This window comes from Mauremys reevesii, linkage group 2, assembly GCF_016161935.1.
Source record: "Mauremys reevesii isolate NIE-2019 linkage group 2, ASM1616193v1, whole genome shotgun sequence".
In the NCBI taxonomy this organism is placed as follows: Eukaryota; Metazoa; Chordata; order Testudines; family Geoemydidae; genus Mauremys; species Mauremys reevesii.
The window spans coordinates 28,286,795-28,298,849 of record NC_052624.1 but is presented as its reverse complement, the minus strand read 5'-3'; the positions used below and the strand labels follow the sequence as shown (position 1 = coordinate 28,298,849).

General features: G+C 40.2%; 1 protein-coding gene across 11 annotated transcripts in view; it reads right to left on the bottom strand.

The window, feature by feature from the left end:
- The window catches only part of PARD3 (par-3 family cell polarity regulator), a 627,608-nt gene that overhangs the window by 85,140 nt on the left and 530,413 nt on the right, over positions 1-12,055 (bottom strand). The window lies entirely within an intron of this gene.

The window sequence follows — 12,055 nt, the reverse complement described above, 5'->3', positions numbered from 1 at the left end:
ATGGCAATAAAAAATAAGATACTGAACTTGAGTGTTCCCACACACAAAATGATAGTTATGGGCAAGTTCTGTAAAAGAACATTCCCTGGAGTAAAAACTACAAATTCATTTTGGAAGTATCTGTGATCCTGTTTATTCATGTATCGTGAACAAACTCGTGTGGATATCCATGCTTGACAAAGTTTCACACTGGATGTGTCTGCACAGCCATCCTGAAATCTTTGATTTTTTCTCTTATCTATAAAAGTTTCACTCCTTCAATCAAGAAACTGAAACTATACTATGTGATACTGATTACCAATCGCACACCATGAATAAGCAACAGTCAAAGCAACAGCAGAGGTAACTCATTTGTGAACAATCCATGGACTGAACTATAATTACATAAAATGGCTGTACAGTTTCAAATAAGTTAGTAAAAAGAATAAAAATCAAAGTTTGTTCAAAGATAGCGATTTTAGATGAATCCAGGAATTTGCATTTTCATATAACTAGGGCTCTATGTCTGTCATGGAGGCGGCGGAAGTCATGGATTCCATGACTGTCTACGACGTCTGTGACTTCTGCAGTGATCAGTGTGGCTGACCCCACGGCTGCCCAAGCAGTTGCTCAGGTGGCCCTGGGGACAGCCACACCAGCCACTGCGAGAGCAGCTCTGCAGCCAGCCACTCAAGTGAGCAGTGGTCCCGGGGGTGGCGGGAGCAGCTGCAGCTTGGCAGCTCCCAGCAGAGGTCCTGGCGACCGCCTGAGCAACAACTGGTGCGGCTGGCCCCACGGACCGCCTGAGCAGTGGTCCCAGGTGCGGCTGGAGCAGCCGCTGCTTGGCGGCCTCCAGCAGCTGGTGCTGCTAGCCAAGGCCTCCCCCCAGAGCAGCAGCCCCCTGGCCTCCCCCAGAGCAGCAGCTCCTGCCCCCCAGCAGCTCACCCCCCCCCCCCCAGAACCCCCCCAAGCTAAGATTTAGTCAGGGGTATTTATAGGTCATGATGCCGTGAATTTTTGTTTATTGCCCATGACCTGTCCATGACTTTTATTAGAAATACCCATGACTAAATCGTAGCCTTAATCATAACACAAAAATCAAGAGGGCTTCCTCAAGCCCTCACAAAACAATACAAGAACAAGTAAACTTCTGAAACTCATCAAAATGGCTATACTGAAGTGCAGCTACAGTATGTAAAAAATTCATCATCACAATGAAACCTATGGTGATGTGCACACAGCCCTTCATTTAAGGATCTCAGTGGACAATCTTTTATTCCAGATGTTCTAAAACAATTAGACCCAAAGCAGATCATTAAAATGGGGTTCCTCAGAACTTCACTGCTTACATTTGTATGCTATTCAGCTGTAACGTCTTTTTAATGCCAAATTCAACATTTCTGAATTAAACTGTGAAACCACTATTCTCACCTTTTTTCAAATCCCTCCTCAGGACACATTTCTGTTTGGTGTCACCAAATAATCAGCCAACCACTGATAGATAGATTGTGAGGCAGTCTGAGGATAGCTGATTTTATTCATTTATAAACAATAAAAAAAAATGCAGATGCTTTGGAATTATCAGGTTGTGCAATAGCTAATCGATAGAACTCTATGATATTATCAGTATCCACACCCTCTTCATTGACTGTCTTGCTTGCTGCTTCTTGAGTTAAATTAGATTGTAATCTTTTCAGGGCAGGGACTGAGTATTCCTGTGTGTTTGTATTGTGATTAGAACAATGGGCCCCTGATCCTGACTGGAATCTTTGGTCACTTCCACAGTACAAATAATAACAACCACCATCATAGCTACACTTCTGATCTGGGGTACAGAAAGTAAATGCGGACTTATGAGAGTCTCTGAAACAGGAACTTATTAGTATAAACTAAAAAAAGTTGCCTACGAATAAAACCTCTACATAAATTTGAGAGCATGTGATGCATTTTTGAATGAGGTAACTAATTCTGCAAGGATTATAAATTTGATCCATTTAAAACAGTGATTCTCAACTTTTCCAGACTACTGTACCCCTTTCAGGAGTAACCTCACTTAAAAACTACTTGCTTACAAAATCAGACATAAAAACACAAAAGTGTCACATCACACAATCACTGAAAAATTGCTTACTTTCTCATTTTACCATATAATTATAAAATGAATCGATTGGAATATAAATATTGTACTTACATTTCAGTTTGATACTTGAACCTGTTTTTTACTTATAAGCCTTGTCTGAAGCCTGAGCCCACCATCCGGGGATGAAGCATGTAACTTAGCTTTGCAGGGCCCTCCGTGCTGTGGGGCCCTGGGGGAACTGCCCTGCTAGCCACACCCTAATGCCAACCTTGCACGTGTGACCTCCTTAAACCCATCCCACAATCCCCAGGTTGAGAAACACTGATCTGGATGAGTTGAGTACCTGCTGGAAGAACTTGGCATACTCCCAACAGTACATGTGCCCTTGCTTGAGAACCACTGGTTTAAAGGGTTGAAATAAACCTGTAAAGCAGAATATGAAATATACACATGCACTACTAAACACTGTGTCCTTAAAGCTTTAATGTAGTATAGGAGTGGTCTACAACTGGAAAAATACCTTTTCTTTTGCTGTTCATAGCATAAACATGCAAAAAAAAAAAAAAAAAGCCTGCTGGTGCATAATAGATATACCAGGTGCTTTAGGTGTTTACAATTGAAGCATTAAATCATTATTACGACACTGGATCTTAGCAACTGAATCCAAAGCTCTAGTTTCCTGTCTCAAATCTCATTCATTTTATCACTTTATTTAGGATTTCCAGGTTATGCACTTTTAGCTTCATTAGCCAACGCTGAACGAACTGCCTAGGCCATGATGACAGAAAATTATGGTGATGGATTTAAAGTAAATCACAATATTAACAATCAAAAATATAGAGCTCCCTTGTTGAATAGTTATGTTACCACACAAACATTGCCCAATTTTATTTTAATAAATTTCCTGATCTTGTCTATTTTCAAAATGTTAAACACTTTGCATAAAATATATTAATCGAAACAGAGCTTGGGCCTAGGAGCCAAGATTCCTGGGTTCACTTCTACATTTGGTCACTGCGATTTTCACAGGGGCTAAGCACTTGCAAGTCCAGTGGGAGCTCTGCATGCACATTTCCTATGATAATCAGGCCCTTCATCTCTCTGGGACATATTTCCAAAGGTATTTAGGAATCTAAATATGCAGATAGGCACGTAATGGATAGTTTAGGCACCTAAATGCCTTTGGAAATCTGGCCCTCTGTGCACATTTTATCACCCTATAAAATGATACAAGCCAATTTACCTATCTAACTGGGTGCTGTGAGGTGTAATTAACAAGTTTAAAAAGTTCTTTGCCATCCTCAGATGAAAGGTGCTAAAACTGACACGTGTTAGCAATGCTGGTGTGCATATTAGGCATGTGATGATCCATACTATGCAATGTTTTGTTAAATGCTTTGGCAACAATTTATACTACTACTATTCATACATTTGGAAAAAACAAACAAAAAACAATTACTATTGCATTTTTAATGATTTCTAACTATAGGGATTTTTTGACCAGAGAAGGCATGTAGGAAGCTCATCAAAAGGTCAGAGTCAAATTGAACAGTGGCAATCTTTTTAACTTTTTTGTTTAACAAATGTATCACAGGAACTTTAAAAGCAATAGCTCTACCATGGCTTTCTGAATTAGCAAACATTGAACTTCCAGCTACCTGTAAAAGTATAGCCAGAGCACAAGAACTTTAACCACCGAAGACTACCCAGAACTTCCCATCTGGCACGTTATGGACAACATACCCCCAAAACGCCTGAAATTGTGAAAATCACTATGGACCACATTCGATCACCTCATGTCTCTGGATCTGGCCAGGGAAGGGCAAAGTGCCTGGACCTCGTCACCATTCCAAACAAGCACTTTATGATCGTCCCAACAAGCCACTCTCCTGGTTTTGACCTGCCACGCAGACTTTGGACCACACTGCATTGCATCTGAACAAACCATGTAAGATGCGACTACTTGATGCACAAATGGAATATCAAAGACTCCCCTTCGTGTGACTGTGGCAGGGATGCTGGAACAATTTGTATAGTGGAACTGCAGAAATCTGCTGAACCAAACTGTAAACTGTATATAATGGAAACCATGTCAAGCTGGGGGTGGGGAGGGGGGAGGTCCTGCCACACCCCCAGCAACCCCAGTTCCAGCACCTATGGACTGTGGGGAGACTATCCTAGCCATCGAACACATCATAATACAGTGCCCCAAATATGGATTCAAAGCAAAATGGATGATACCCACAGGGTCACAGAGAAAGCCTTTAAATGGCTTATGAACCTACAACTGTGTCTACCGAATGTTGTTCCCCAGACACCACACACGAGAAAGTGAGACCCTTTGTAACTGGACTTAGATAAATGACTTGCAAATTAAAAGAATCGTTTTTATGATTCACTGCAGTAGCTGGCTTTTTTTTGGATACAAGGTTAAAAGTGACTAGTAAACCTTTTAAGGTTATTGAAACTAAATTATTAACGCTACGTTTCACCTTCCTTTTGTCCTCCTCATGGCATTCTCCCTGATTACTTACTGCAGCTCCACTCCTACAAGTTGTAAATCAAATGAAAATCTTTGAAGTACAAAATCATCTGATTAAAATTTTCATCCACAGGGAAACTGCAGATATGACGGGAAGCCACATAATGCAGTTTTTACATTTGAAACATCTGACACCCTCTTATTTTTGTGTTGTGAAAATTGAGCACTTTCATCTTCATGAGTAACAAAAAGGAGGAGTCTCACCTTTTGAAACCTTTAAAACAACTCTAATATTTTTCTGCTGCGTGACTGCATTTGGTGTGTCATACTTCACATATGTTATGACACAGAGCTATTTGGGACAAAATACATTAGATAAAATGTTTTTTTCCCCCTTAGCTCAAATATGAACAATCCACAGGTTTGATGAGATCATTAAATAAAAGGGGTTGTTACAAGGTAAACTTGAAATATCTGTAAGGAAACTCCACACATGCCCAAACCTGAGTGCTTCCTGGAACTAAACAATCTATAAAGCTGTGATGAACACTATCTAGAGAGTAACCATACATTAATTTGCATTTTCTTAAATGTAGTGCCTGTCCCAGCTGAGATATGCATTTGTTTAAAAAAAAGATTTCTGAAGAAGTGGGCAGATAACTTTTCTTAATACTACTTTTTCAGCTCTAGATTAAATGGGGGCTGGGGGGCGGTGTCTATCAAGTTACTGAGATATTTCAATGAACGGGTGAGACACTCCAGAGAAAGAGGAAAAAGTGGTAGCTGAGTTTGCAGTTTCAGCTTCCACTGAGTTCCATGGATACAGCTTACTTACAGTCTACATAGGTTAGCACAAAAGGTTAGCTCTACACAAATCAAATCGCATTCTAGGAGGGATAAGAGACTTTTGCCCCATGGGGTGTTGTTGGGGTTCAGCCAGAACTCAGGCTTAAAAGGTGAGCGAATTCTCCAGAGGGAGTCTCCTACTGCTTCAATACTCTTTACTGTTTTTCAGCACTTTCAAATTTTCCCTCAGAAGCAGGAGGTACAGAAGAAGTGTTGGGTTCCTTTTTAAAGGGGCAGCACTGTCTGTCTAGGTGTTGAGATTGCCGATCATCCTTAGTATTTGAACACCGTAGTGTCACTGTGTTGTACAATGGGATTATTACAGTATGGAACAGATTTTTTCAGTGTACTCCATTGATTGGTCAAAATGAAGAATAAGGTTCTTCCTAGTAACATTGTACATGATGCATGCAATGACTCCATCAATAATATGTTCAGCCACATAGTATCTAGAATTCTATCTGGCTGAAAAGGCTTTTGAAGAGGAAAGTGCCAAGAACATATTTCCTGTGGGAGGGCATGCATCTCTGTGATTGATAGAAGGTGATGTCAGCCCATAGCAGAGTGATTGAGGAGAAAGATTGAAATGATCAAAGTTCCTAGCGTAAAGACTCCAAGAGACCTGTTTGCATTTGGGCCATTCTAGGATCAAGTCTTTGGTTTTCCCATTTTTTCTCCAATACAAACAACAGAATATTGCATATACTGAACCAGTCACTCAGTGTTGATGGATTTGTACTAAAATCAGCATTGCTGTTTTCTACAGAAAGCAATAAGGCATGTTTTTCTTGTGCAAATTAGAACAAGTAGTGTCAGAGTGAAGCAGCCCTGGCAGCTTTTACTTGTTGTATTCTTGGATCACGATTTCTCCCTCCTCTCCCTTTTTCATCTTTGTGTTGCTCTTTGCAATGCTGCTCTTACCTTTCTTTGATTGATAGTATCTCCTACAAACTTGCTCCCACTCCAGCCTGCTCAAGAAAAAGCACCTTCCCTTCAATACCCTAGCACACTCCATGGAAAGACTATTACTCTCCTTACAGCATCTCAAAGGCAGCATGACCGGAAGAAATGAGCATGAAGTGGGAGTCAGGAGTTATAATCTTAGGCTCTATGTAGCTCAGTTATCTATATAATGGGGATAATGCCTCCCATCTCCCCCCCATCAAGGATGTTGTGAGGCTTAACGTTTGCACAGCACTTTGCACACATAGCTAACATACACTGTTATTTGTTCCAGCCCATTTGAGGGAAGGAATCTCCTCTATCCTTTCCCAGGGCACAAGGTGCAGCCCCTCTCCCTCTGATTTGATTCAACAATTAGATGTTTTGTTTCTCAGCTGGATTTAACATAACCAGTAAAGGTTTTGTTTGGAATCTGAGAGCTCAATCTGAGAGAATGATATGTATGGGGATTTGAATGAAAGCTTAACCTCAGCACCAATAAACAAATATTTCAGATGTACATCTGTTCTCTGACGCTTTGGGAGGGCGTTTTCCTTCAACTGGTTTAACTCCCTCATTCTCTTTGGTCGGATGAATAACATTCAGGCGAAAGTACATTAATTTCTGTTCCAAATCCAAATGGCTTCCACATACAGGTACTTAACCAGAAGCAATAATGCTTGGCTCCCTACACACTTGTCAACTTTTCCAAACCCAAACGAGGTGATCTATAGACTAGTGTCCCAAAGTGTTGGGGCTGGAGAGTGCATCCAAAGTTGGCAGCATTTCTAACTCCTATATATTTTGTGGACTAAAAGCAGCCAATCCACCATTAAATCATAGAATGAAGATGTTTTATAAAGCCAACTTTCTAAAAATTTGTAATAAAACCTGTCTCCTTTGTAATTTTCATCCTTCTTCCCTTTTTCTCCACTTGAACCTTTATAGCATACCTGTATACATCTTTCACATTTCCAGCAGCCATGTTTTCTGCAACTTTTAAAATCTTATTTAAAATGTTTCATTTTAATTCCTCCCTCCCTCCCATCCTCTGCTTATCCATCTTTTTTCTGTCTTAATGTGGGCTTTCAGCCACTATTTTTCTACCAGTGCTTTCTCGCCCAGTCTATCCCCGTTCTTCACCACTGCCTCTGACCCTTCTGATTTTACTTCCCTTTATTTTTTTATTTCATACCCCATTTCTACTCCTTTCCCCTCCACCCTATTAGTCCTCTTCCCAGCTGGCACTCCTAACACCTCTGACAAAATATCTCCTCGCCATTTCTCAACCCCTTGAGTCTCTTGGAATCAGGGTTGGGGAACAGGTCATGCTGACTCTCCCAGTGTGGATGATATGTGTATTGAGGAGTGGGAGTGGGTAAGAGAGTGAATTTGGAGGTATCACTTCCAAATGCAGATAAATTAACAGCTCTCTTCCCATTACACCTGACATATATTTTGGCTGACACACAGAACAGCAACAAAATAAATGAAAGCCCTAACACAGTTGACAAAGTAACTTGATTTGGTTTTGAAACATTCTTCTGCAAATAGTGCATTTCTAGCTGATTATGAGGGTCACCATTTCAATAACTTTATGGAATGGTAGTGCTATTGGGGACATATTTAAAAGGTTTGACAATTAAAAATGGCAGAGGCCACAATTTTGATGCAACACCTTAATACTCTTATCATGACTTAGCTGAAGATTTAAGAATGGATCCACATTTTGGATTATCGTTTACTGATATAACTTTTATAAGGATGGGACACGCAGGAAACTTTTATGTCGGGAGGAGGACAGGGTCAACTGCTTAGAGGTTCTCCACCATACTCCCTGAACAGCAATTCATTGTTCCCCTTGACTTGGTCAGACTTAGCTTTAAGTCTTTATTTTACTCTAAGATCTCTTACTTGCTAATGCCCTGACCTTGGCATCTGTGCTACTCCTCCTAAAGCTAATGTGATATACTCAAACAATGCAGACCATTGCTAAGGAATATAAGCACCCTTAGTGATGTCACTGAACTCATTAAAGATATAGTTGACTTTTGGCCCTAGAAAACCTAATTAACAAATGTAACCGTAATAGAAAACAGTAGTGCTTGTTGATAAGCAGAGTAAAACAATACATGTTTTGTTCAAATATAAAAATAGCCCTTGACCAAGAAATACGATTTTTGTCTTAATAATTGTGGCAAACTATAGCTAAGTATGCAATTCCTGAGATAACTGATGTGAAAAGAATGGGGAAACTCAAAATACAATCACACACATTTTAAAATTCTAATTCTTAATGCAATCTACATAGTTGACAGCAGGGCTACAAATTTCAATGATTCATTTTAGTAAACAGCAAATTGTTGTGCATTCTCACTCTAAGGATGTGTTAGAAGGCTAACCCTAACAGAAGATTGGTGAAATCTAACCACTGAGAATTACTATAAGTTCAATTTTTATAGCGATTGCAGCAACACAATAACAGTGCTGTAAAATGTGACTGTGGTATTTATTTGTTATAGCTATGGATTGCACATTTACAAAACAAGAAAAGTATTTTATGCTTCACATATCACTGCTAGTATTAAGAGTTTTATTCCTCCACACACTATTAAACATGCCAATATCTCCCATTGGTGATATAGTCTCTATAAAAATTGTACTATTCATTAGACTTCTCTCTTTTAATATGTACTTTTAGAAATTTCTTTAAAAGTTTGCCAGGAATTAAATGCATTTATTTTATCAAATGACTGTATATAAAAAGTCCATCTGTGGACTTCTGGGTCACTGTACAATCTTGCAAGAGAATTTATACAAGAACCCGATCTAGTCCCAGAGAAAGAAATCATTCTTTTAAATAAAAACAGTTACAAGAAAATAGTTCAAAAAGTGGAGATTCCAAACACAAGTTCTTCAGGGTCAAGATTATATTGTCAAATTGTCTGGAATATGCCTTGCATATGTATCGTACTAGTTGTATGAAATCGCTATTGTAAAACAATGTAGCCAAAATGGTCAGAGATGTACTGAACTGAATCAAAAGACAAAACTATTTAACGTTGAAAATAACCACATTGGGTCTTGGTGGTAATTCTCATATCCTCAATATGAGCAATTTTCTTCAGCACATACAAGAAGCCAGAAAATGGGTGAAGTCAGGCTGTATATTAAAAGGGAACTGCTTATTAGTGAGCTTTATTTCACTATGGAAAACAGTTCCAAGGGAGGGAGAAGTTCCATTGTTTGAGACCTCTAAAGTTAGACTGGATATAATATTCATTACATTATAGGGAACAATGCTTCACTGGCAGGAACATGAATAGGTCAGGCCTGCACAACTCGTAAAGCGGTGAGGGCCATATTACTCCAAAGAAAACAGCTGAGGGCCGACCCCCCCGGCCCTGCTGACCCCCCCCTCCAGCGCCGACAAGACCCCCTCGAAACACCCCCCCAGCACTGCCCAGTCCCCCCGAAACACCCCCCCCAGCGCCGCCCAGCCCCCTTTAAATACTCCTCCCCTTCCCGCAGTACCGCCCACCCAGTGGAAACAAACCCTACTTCCCCAGCGCTGCCCCAACTGAAACAGCGGTATTGAACCTTGGTAATGTTATAGCGGGCCCCTAAGGTAGTATAATTAAGGTAAAAGAAAAATGTCTTTTTGCTAGAAGTAGAATAAGATCTTCCCCCGCACTTTGTAATCAATTGTCCTGTTGAATTAATGAGGTGTGGATGAGGAAGGCAGCACCTCCAGACAGCTGCAACCCTTGGAGAGGGGATGGGAGCCAGACCAGATCAGTAGAACAGGTCAGCCACTGATTCCTCGCTCGCCTCCTCAGCCCCCCTCCCTCACCCGCCGCTTGCCTACTCACCCCCCACAGGTCGCACAGTGAGCCCACCTACTCTCCCCTGCAGGCCGCACAGTGAGCCCACGCGGGCCGCATGCGGCCCCCGGGCTGCATGTTGTGCAGGTCTGAACTAGGTGATACAAGAGGTCTTTTTAATTCTGAATTCTATACGTCAGTGAAAAATTCTCTCATCTGCAGAAGCAAATATAAACCTTTGACAATTTTTTAAAAGGTTTTGTGCAATCTAGTGCTGGACACAGATTTTCCTTCACCTGCTGCTTTGTTTCTTAAGGTTTTCATTACAAATGGCTCTGTCAAATCAGCTTCACCCCAAATTTTGGTACCCGATTAATAATTTAAAAAAAATACTAACTAATTTTTGACATTAATGTGAAATGGGTGGCAAAATCCCAAGTTATCAGATCAAAGTAACTCAGCACTATGTTAAAACACACTAGGAAACATTTAGTGAGCACCAATAGGGTCTACACAGACCAATTAATGTGCACCCCCGTAAGTACATATTAGCTCACTGTACAGACAAGCTCTCAGACAGAAAACAGTATGCACAAATATTTTACAAATGTGTTGTGTGTTGGCTTTATCAAGAAAGATAGTAAGATTTAAAAAACATGTATTTGGGAGATATAATCAGAAAACAACTTCACAACGTAAACTACATTATGCATAATACACCAAAAAGTTAGTTTAAAGTGAAATGAAATCTCACACACACACTTCAAAGAACAGAAACACACTTTTTTGTGAAGAACAGAGCAGGCATATCTGACAGATGCTGAGGTCAAATCACCCAACCTTTACAGCTAACACAAACCTATTATATCTGTGTTGTGAAAATATGCATGTGTTTTTAACTCTTAACCATAGATTAAAGTCTTGCTTCCTGTGTGGTTATTTAGGTGTTGTTGGTTTTTTTAAACAGATGGTCAGAAGTGAGGATGAAGGAAAGCATTTTGTGTGATCCACTGTTCATTCAGAGAATGTAATCTTTGTTTTGTTTAAGTGTCACAGCTCACTGCAGTAATTAGTAGAGGAGACTATTTGAAGTTTTAAATTTTTAAATGAGGAGCTACAAAAAAAAGAAAAAACAATAGCTTTTTATGCTTAAGGTAAGATTATATTATGTATACATTAAGCTCTTACTCAGCCCTTGTTTTTAAAACTGTTACAATTATCAACCAAAACTACAGCTTTAATGTAATATTTCGGACCATTACTGGGAAATAATTTTATGCTTCATATATCTGTGTATAGGAGACTCACACATTTAACATGTATACAGTAGATTTTATATATGCCCTTCACTTATCTCTGTACAGAGATTTTATAAAGGACTGTATCATTATAACCCAGATGACTGGAAAAAGGCTAATGTAGTGCCCATCTTTTAAAAAGGGAAGGAGGAGAACTACAGGCCAGTCAGCCTCACCTCAGTCCCTGGAAAAATTATGGCGCAGGTCCTCAAGGAATCAATTCTGAAGCACTTAGAGGAGAGGAAAGTGATCAGGAACAGTCAGCATGGATTCACCAAGGGCAAGTCATGCCTGACTAACCTAATTGCCTTCTATGATGAGATAACTGGTTCTGTGGATGAGGGGAAAGCAGTGGACGTGTTATTCGTTGACTTTAGCACACGGCCACCCAGAGGATTCAGGGGGCCTGGGGCAAAGCAATTTTGGGGGCCCCTTCCATAAAAAAAAGTTGCAAAATTATAGATTATATTATATTCTCGTGGGGGCCCCCCGGGGCAAATTGCCCCATTTGCCCCCCACTCTGGGAGGCCCTGCTTTAGCAAAGCTTTTGATACGGTCTCCCACAGTATTCTTGCCAGCAAGTTAAAGTAGTATGGGCTGGATG